This window comes from Tasmannia lanceolata, unplaced genomic scaffold (assembly GCF_043159265.1).
Source record: "Tasmannia lanceolata isolate RefF3 unplaced genomic scaffold, GAP_Taslan_0.1 ptg000008l, whole genome shotgun sequence".
Classification (NCBI taxonomy): Eukaryota; Viridiplantae; Streptophyta; class Magnoliopsida; order Canellales; family Winteraceae; genus Tasmannia; species Tasmannia lanceolata.
Genome location: NW_027518685.1, coordinates 4,262,365 through 4,271,129, shown reverse-complemented (window position 1 = coordinate 4,271,129; position 8,765 = coordinate 4,262,365). Strand labels below are relative to the sequence as shown.

The 8,765-nt window shown below is 37.4% G+C and overlaps 1 pseudogene; it reads left to right on the top strand.

Annotated features, from left to right (window-relative positions):
• The first annotated feature begins 7,683 nt into the window (after positions 1 to 7,683).
• On the top strand, positions 7,684 to 8,253 carry LOC143882462 (antimicrobial ginkbilobin-2-like protein pseudogene; annotated as a pseudogene).
• Positions 8,254 to 8,765: the final 512 nt, after the last annotated feature.

The following is an 8,765-nucleotide window of genomic DNA, read 5'->3' as shown; positions in this document are numbered from 1 at the left end:
TCCCAAATGGGTTTAATATTGCACATATTTAATTTCATTTTTTCTTCCATAACAAACCCAACAGAAAATTATTTGATAAAAGTGTCTTTGTTAAAAACATTCACCAATTTTTACCTTGCTGATTACAAATCAGAATCCCAAATATATGTAACTGTCTTCAGCCCATTTAAGAATGTATGTAGTAAAAGCAAACATATTTGTAAAAATAACAGCTATGAATGATACAAACGTCAGATGGTCAAGAATTTGGCTGTATTAATGTAGTTCAAACTTGAAAGCATGAAGTGCATAAGCAATTATGAAATAGACATCATTTTTGAAATAGACAATTCTTATAGTCAGCCATGCATAAGAAACAAAGACACCAACATATAAAATACATATAAGTCAATCCCCAAGATAAATCGGTCTCATATATTCCATTTCAAAAAATTATAAAATACATCGATGCAGCTCCAAACTCATATACAAAACATGGCATAGTAGAGAGCCACAAATGTCTGCTTCAAATAATAAAGCATGGGCGGACTGAGACTGACCAATTCTAAGATGTTTATTAAAGGGATATGATTTCTGCGTTTAGGTGTTTTGATAAACATGCGCTCCACTTGTTTGTCTTGTAGTATTTAAAGGGATGTCAGAGGATATTACGATTCTCAAAAAGCTCTTAAAACCCTTTAAATACTACACGACAAACAAATGAGCACATGTTTATCAAAACATTGGAGCGCTGAAATCATTTCCCTTATTAAATTCAGTTTTTAACATCTTCCAATATAATACACCAGTAGTATCAAATATGAGTCATTTTAGAATTTGAACAAAAATAAGACTCCCCGCAAGGCAAAGCTAATTAAATACATCCATAAGAGCAACATTCACGCAGATAAAATACATTTAAGGAACAGAATCAAGATATCATTGTTTTCTTCTTTGGCCATATCTCATATATATATATATATATATATATAGTATTGGATAACATGTATTTAGGGTAGTTTAGTCATTACTTGTAGATTAGGGGTAATGTATTCATTATACATTTGATGTCATATTTGGGGCCTATATATACATCATTTACATGAGGAGCTCCTTAGTGGAGAGTTCCTATCTTCTCTACTCCTCTTTTTCTTCCTCTCTTCTTACCTTACCTCCATTTCTAACATATAGTTTAGAGGAAGATTAATAATGGGAAGTATTTTATATATACATGAAGGAATTGTTGAAAGCTTGCTTCTCAAGGGAATGATCTTTAATATGAAGGGAAACACTTTTTGCCTACATCTTCAGCTTTTTAGTCATATATCTGCTGTTCTTCAGTTTTTAATCATTGCATTCATCAAATGAGAGACTTCCTGCAAATTAATATGCACCGTAGTTAATTAAATGATGGGGGAAATTTTTATGTGCTCTGTTTTTTTTTTTGGGTGCTCTGTTTTTTGAACTTTTCACTATATAGTATGAAAGGGACATATGCATAATCTGGTCTTTCAGCTTGCCTTCGCACACATCCAATTCTCATGTTGTGGGAACTGGAAGGCTCCATTTTAGATTAAAAAAGTTGTGTTTTCTATCTTAAAATTGATAGTTTGGATTAAAAATCCAAAATGGGACAACTATACCCGCCTCCTTATAGTTGATTTGGATTGAAAATCATCCAATAGGTGTCTCATTTGTGGTCAGCTTTTGGTAATTGGATCTGTTTTGGAAAGATTTTTCCGCTTGACCTTACCACAGAGACGGTCAAATGGTTATAGAACAATCTCCCCAAATCCTTGGCAATATTTTTTGAAAATTAAAAATTAAACATGCGCTCTACATGTTTGTCGTGTAGTATTTAATGGGCTTTAAGAGCATTTTGAAAACCGTAATATTCCACTTACAGTCCTGTAAATACCACACGACAAAAGTTGGAGCGTGTGTTTATCAAAACACTAGAGCGCAGAAATCATTTCCCTGTAAATAATGTGGAGGGTTTACTCTTACTTAGGGCTGCAACTTGAGCCGGGTTTTACCCGACCCACATCGACCCAACCCGAAAATAGCCTGGGTTGGGTTCAGGTTTTATGGGTTTCGGGTCGAGCCGGGTTGAGCATTCAAAAGCCCGCTTGAATCTCGGGTCGAGCCGGCTTTGAAGGGGCCCGACCTGAGTTACATAAGTTATAGTATGTACATTTTTTTTCAATTGTTAGTTAAAAGTTAAAAGTGAAAACCCACGCACCCACTGTTATTGTATGTGAGTGTAATTTTTGCTTCTATGAGTTGAGTTGATTCAAGTGTTTGATTCAGCATTGTTTGATTGTAATTACAACATTGTTTGATTACAACATTGTTTGATTCAAGTGTAATGCGAGTGTAATTACATCATTGTTTGATTCAAGTGTAATGTGAGTGTAATTTCTGCTTCTATCAGTTGAGTTGCCTTGCCAAACAAGAATTTTCCTTAAAAAATTGCGTCAACGTGAAAAAACCCGACCCGACCCGACCCGACCCGAGATATTTCTCGGGTAGGGTTGGGTTCTCCAAAACCCGACCCGCCCAACCCGAGTTGCAGCCCTACTCTTACTGTCTTACATCATAATAATCCAAGATAGATTACGGGTCATTCGTCTGTTTGTATTTGTTGTATTTCTAGTTGGCTAGTTGTGTTTTGAAAAACCTAACACTGACAGGTGGAAATTTTTTTCCTAGGAATTCTTATCTCTACGATTATAAGGCAAATGATATAGTTATGGCTTATTTAGAGGAATCTCATTATAAATTGAAGGCCCCTCTAAATAAATCTTAAACTGCTGTAGTTTTAGTTACTTTTTCATTTGAAATCAAACAATAGAAAAGTAAGAAATTTTCAGAAAGTAGTGTTTTTTTCGAAAAATTGTCCTAGAAACCATGAATTGTATATCATGATAAACTAGTTTTTCCAAGTGGTGTGTTATTGGGGTAGTGCAAGTGCAAGAATGAGAGAATTGAGAGGGGAGGGTGATAAGTGCTAAAAAACGAGGAAGAAGTCTATCATATTTGGAAGAGTTTTTTGTTTCCTTGTTTTTCAGGCCTTTTCTTTCCCTCTCCTCACTCCGTCCAGCTGTCTCTCTCCTATCTATCCCTCTCCTCACTTCCATCACCATTGGGTGAGCTAATATTTGAGAAGAAGAAAACAAATCATTATAGCCAAATGTGCCCTAAAATCATGGAAAATTTCACCATAGAAATCCCAAACTCTCTATGAGGGAGGGCGATGAAGGGCGTTGGTCTTTCGGGTAAAAACTCTTAGGGGCCATTTGGATACGCAGATTTTAGAATACGGGATTTCTTCAAAATTGTAGCTAAAAGACAAGAGAAGAAGCGGACCAGCAATCATTTTTTACTCATTTTTTACTTCTCCCCCTTCTTTCTGTCAGCAAGAGAGTAGCAGATCCTCCCATATTTTCAGGTTTTAGAAATCCCAGGATGCAAGAGAGATTTTTAAAACCTGATTTTCTCACTTAAAATCCAAGAAACGCTGCCAGGACAGCGGCAGCAGCTTGATCATGAACCATCTTTTACACTGTTTTCAAACTAAAAACCTGGATTCGGAAATCTGCGTATCCAAACAGCCCCTTAGTAGTCCTCATGAGTGACACCATAGATGATATCTGATTCCAACCTCTCATAGAAGTGACGAAGAATACAGTTCAACATGTCCCACTCTGTGTTGTATAAAGGTGCAACTTGGGTTGTGCCCAACCCACACCTGACAAGTTCAATCTGATTTTTTGCTCGGGTTGAGTTGGCAACTCCTTATTAGGTTGGGTTAGGGTTGAAAAAAGCCAACCTGATTTAATTTCAGTTTTGAGTTATGGTTGAGGCCTTGAGCAACTCTATCCCTCAGTTATATCAAGATCTTCAAAATCATAGGGTTATGCTTTTTTGGTATCATTTTTTGCCCTGCTAACCCGACTCAATCCAACCTGATTTGAAAAAAAAAAAAAAGTTAGATGGGTTGGATTAGGGTCGAGAGATATTTTAGAGGCAGATTGGGTTAGGTTGACCCTTTTCGACCAGAGGTGTTGCACACCTAGGGTTGTAAGAACATCCTCCATGGGTGTTAAACCTCACCCCCCCCCCCCCCCCCCCCCCCCCCCAACACACACACCCACACACACACACACAAAAGAAAAAAAAATTGCACTCTATAATTTTCCGGTTTACAGTTTTCTAAAGTCTGGGTTCCAGGGCAAGAGAAAGGCCAGAGAATTTTGGAATGAGAATAAGCCCAAAATCATAATATCTCAAATTGAATTGTTTAAACAATCTGCATCATGTAAGTGACTGGTAGTAAATTCTTTAGAATATCCTGTATACTTTTGGGCAATTCTAAGCATTATAGTAGAATTTCCAACTGAATATGATCATTTATCATCCTTTGTTTAATCACTTGTTTAGAGGCAATTGATTAAACAATAAAGATCATTTGCTGGTGGGTTTGTTAGTATAGATTGTCCTGCTATCTTTATGATTAGCAACTCTAAGCATTAGAGTAATAGAATTTCCAATTGAATATTACCATTGATCATCCTTTGTTTAATCATGTGTTTAGAGGCAATGGATTAAACAATAAAGATAATCTGACTGATGCAATTTTATAAACTGGCCAACGGACAGATATTCGGTTATACACACGTACGCTACTTGGTTTAGATATATAATGGAGATTAGTCCTAGAAATTACTCTCTCAAATATCACCTGATCTTATTGTTTTCCGTGACCTCTTCTTTTTTCCTTTCCAATCCATCTGTACTTCTCATCCCCGGCGGATTGACTATAAACCCCAAAACGCGTGGGCCTTGGCCTTTCTTTTTTCCTTTAGTTGGTATGATCTAGCGTGGGGATGACATGGCCTAAAAATCTTAAGCAGTGATTTTCAAGTTAGGTCATGTCTAAGATATATACGGAGGTTCTCAGATATAAGCTTCCGATCATGCTGAGATCATCTGGGTGGGCCCAATTAATGCTTCTCATACCCTTCTCACGGAAGGATTTGGATATCTATTCATCCTTGCCTCATCTCTGTGTCACATGCAGACTAGTCTAATGGCGCTAATATCTGGTTTCCCTTGGCCCCATTATAGAGTCAAGCTGAGAAAAGTCCATTGACCTACGAGTCTACCACTAAAGCCTTCTTGGAACAAAAGTTCATCACCATCGTTCATCCTTTTTCCCAAAAGCCCTGTACCCTTCTCCTTAGAGTTTCCCGAAGCCCCAAAAAATAGGAGAAATTTCTTTAAAATTATAAAATTAAAAACTATTACATATAAATATGAGAATTACTACTCAACTCCCACAACTACGATGGGTAAAGTTCTCTCAGTTATTATTATTATTTTTTGATGGGCAAGCTGGGGTTTGGCAGACCCTTACCAGATATATTAATGAAGAAAAAATATGAATTACATTCATACATACCCCATACCCCCTCCCCTCACTGTCACAATGAACAAATTTTAGAAGTATGGGAGAAGATATAAGGACAGGAATATTCAATCCTTTACGAGAAAGAGCACACTACTTTTGAAAGAAAATCTGTTGCGGCATTAGCTTATCTTATTTAATTTACTCCAAACATAAATTCATTTATTTGCAGATCTCAAATAATTCATACATACCCCCTCCCCTCACTGTCACAATGAACAATCGTAAACATTCAGTTGGAAAAAAAAAATCTATATGGGTTTACTAGAGTCATCTAATCAGTAAAAACTAGATATTAAACATTGACGCTTTGTTTCGTTCTTCAAGTTTTCTATGTTGATTAATTGCAATTTATAAAAGGCGAACAATCGTAAACTTTCAGTTGGGAAAAAAAAATCTATATGGGTTTACTAGAGTCATCTAATCAGTTAAAACTAGATATTAAACATTGACGGTTTGTTTCGTTCTTCAAGTTTTCTAGGCGAAAAAATCAAAATAGATGATGCATTTTATGTTAATTAATTGCAATTTATAAAAGGCGAACAATCGTAAACATTCAGTTGGAAAAAAAAATCTATATGGGTTTACTAGAGTCATCTAATCAGTAAAAACTAGATATTAAACATTGACGGTTTGTTTCGTTCTTCAAGTTTTCTAGGCGAAAAAATCAAAATAGATGATGCATTTTATGTTGATTAATTGCAATTTATAAAAGGCGAACAATCGTAAACATTCAGTTGGGAAAAAAAAATCTATATGGGTTTACTAGAGTCATCTAATCAGTAGAAACTAGATATTAAACATTGACGGTTTGTTTCGTTCTTCAAGTTTTCTATGCGAAAAAATCAAAATAGATGATGCATTTTATGTTGATTAATTGCAATTTAATTGGCAAAATGTTTGATTCTAAAAGCAGTGAAAGGGAAACCCTACAGAGCGTGGCTGTGCCTTTTTTTTTCCAAGGCGTCTTGACTACAAAAACCCTACAGAGCGTGGCTGTGCCTTGGCCACGTAAATAGAGAGGGTGTTATGTATTTACAGTTTACTCTTCAGATTTTTCTCTCGTTAAATATACTAGGAGAAGCCCTGATCCGAGCCCGACCCATATGACACGAACATGATCCACACCCGTTCGTTGGTATATATGATCTAGGGTGGAGATGACATAACTTGAAAATCTAGAGTGATTTTCAACTATGTTGGGAAAAAACCCTTTCCCACTTCGATCGAACCTGTGAGGAAACGATTGAACACAAACAATGGAAATATACTAACCACAAAAAATATCAACAAACAGCCACAATCAACGTACAAGAGAATTTTTACATGGAAAACTCCTTCAACGTGAAGGATAAAAACCACGGGACCTTTATCGGAGTCCACCCAAATCTCCACTATAATACTTTAGGTACAAAACCTAATTCTCAACATCATCAATGGGATAAACATCCCCCAATCCAACAACAATGGAATCCACAAATATAAGTGAAGATAGAGCAACAATATCAACTCCAAACAAGAAGAAAAAAGGTGAAAAAAATGATGAAGATCTCACCCAAAATCTGCTGTCCGTAAACGACCCAGAAATCTGATTTAGAAAATTCTAAATCACAATCAAACCGTTCAGAATGTAGATCAAAATGTCACGAACCTGACATCCAAACATCAGCTCAATCGGACCATGGATCGACCTCCGATCGTCGGTTTGATCACTGCTGCGCAGAAACCCCTATTTCCTGCGAATTTCTCCTCTTTTTTTTCTTCTATTTTCCTCTGTTCTTCTCCAATCCAACTTATTTTCCATTCACGCGGCTTGACCATAAATGCACACAAATAAATTGTGGGTGGGCCCGATTTGAGCTTCTCCAATGGTTCCGAATCTTCAGACTCAAATGCCAAGAGTCCATTGACAAAGCTACGTCAGAGAAAGGTCCTTCAACCATAGTTCATATTTCTCACAAAAGCCCCGCACCCTTCTCCTCCTCTTTATAGTCTCGTGAAGCCCCAACAGTTGATGTTTCAATTCCTCCTTTCATTTCTTCCCAGTTCAAAAACGTTTTCTCCATTCAAACATGTTTCAATTGCTCATTCTTTCTCTTCTTCTCAGCGTGCTCCAAACCCACGCTACTGACGAATATCGAACCTATTTTTGCTTAGCAACAGGTAATTACACCTCTAAAAGCATGTACATCATTAACCTCGACAGACTCCTCTCTTCTCTCTCCTCTAACGCAATGCCCACCGGCTTGTACAAGGACAGTATCGGGCAAAGTCCGGACAGAGTCTTCGCACTCGTTCTCTGCAGAGGTGATGTTACCCCCCTCGAGTGCCGGAGCTGCATCAACACAGCGGGTAAACGTATCATACAAGAATGCCCCAACAGCAAATCTGCAATTATATACTACGACTACTGTCTCTTACGCTACTCCAACCAACTCATAGTCTCCTTGGTTGATAATTCCCCAACAGAGTTTTATATGTATAATCAACAGAATATCTCGACCACCCCTCTAGTTCAAAGAAGGAATATATCTGAAACAGATCGGTTTACTCGGCTGATCGAAGGTACAATGACTGGTCTTGCTTCCCAAGCAGCCTACTCTTCTGACCACATGTTTGCCACTAGAGAAATCATGTTTACAGAGTCTCAAAGTATGTATTGCCTCGTACAGGGCGCCCAAGATTTGACTGAGAATAACTGCAGTTCATGCCTCGACCGTATAATCTCTGAAATGCCAATATGGCTCGAAGCAAGGAAGGGTGGAAGAATCCTTGGGCCGAGTTGTAACTGTAGGTATTGTTGACTTTTTTATGCAAAAGTCTTTTTGTAATTCAATCTTACAAAGGGGTGCTTTTAGTCTTTTACATTGGCTTTACTTTTTGCTTTAGGGCTTCTCACTCAAAGTTAAAGCTTCCCTCCAAAAAAGACTAAAGCCATGAGAAAACTTTAGTCCCAAATGGGAAGTGTGAGAGGGTGAGAGTGGCCATATATATACTTTCACTCTCTTAGTCTTGTGAATGAGAAAGAGGTCATGGGAATCCTACGCGCACGGATCACCCACTTGGGTCCGGTGGGCTTTGGGTATTACCACACGCGCGCCGCCCGGCCGCGCGCGTGGGCCCAAAGCCTTTTTTATTTTATTTCTTTTCTTTTTCTTTAATCATTATTTAATACTTTTTACCGTTTGAGATTCCTTAAATCATGGTTTTGTGACCGTTTGTGAAACGTCTCTCACGCATTAAAAGAGTGCGACATTTCATCCCAACGTGTCTATTATTTTTTTATAAAAACGGTTTTACAGAGATAGAAATACAT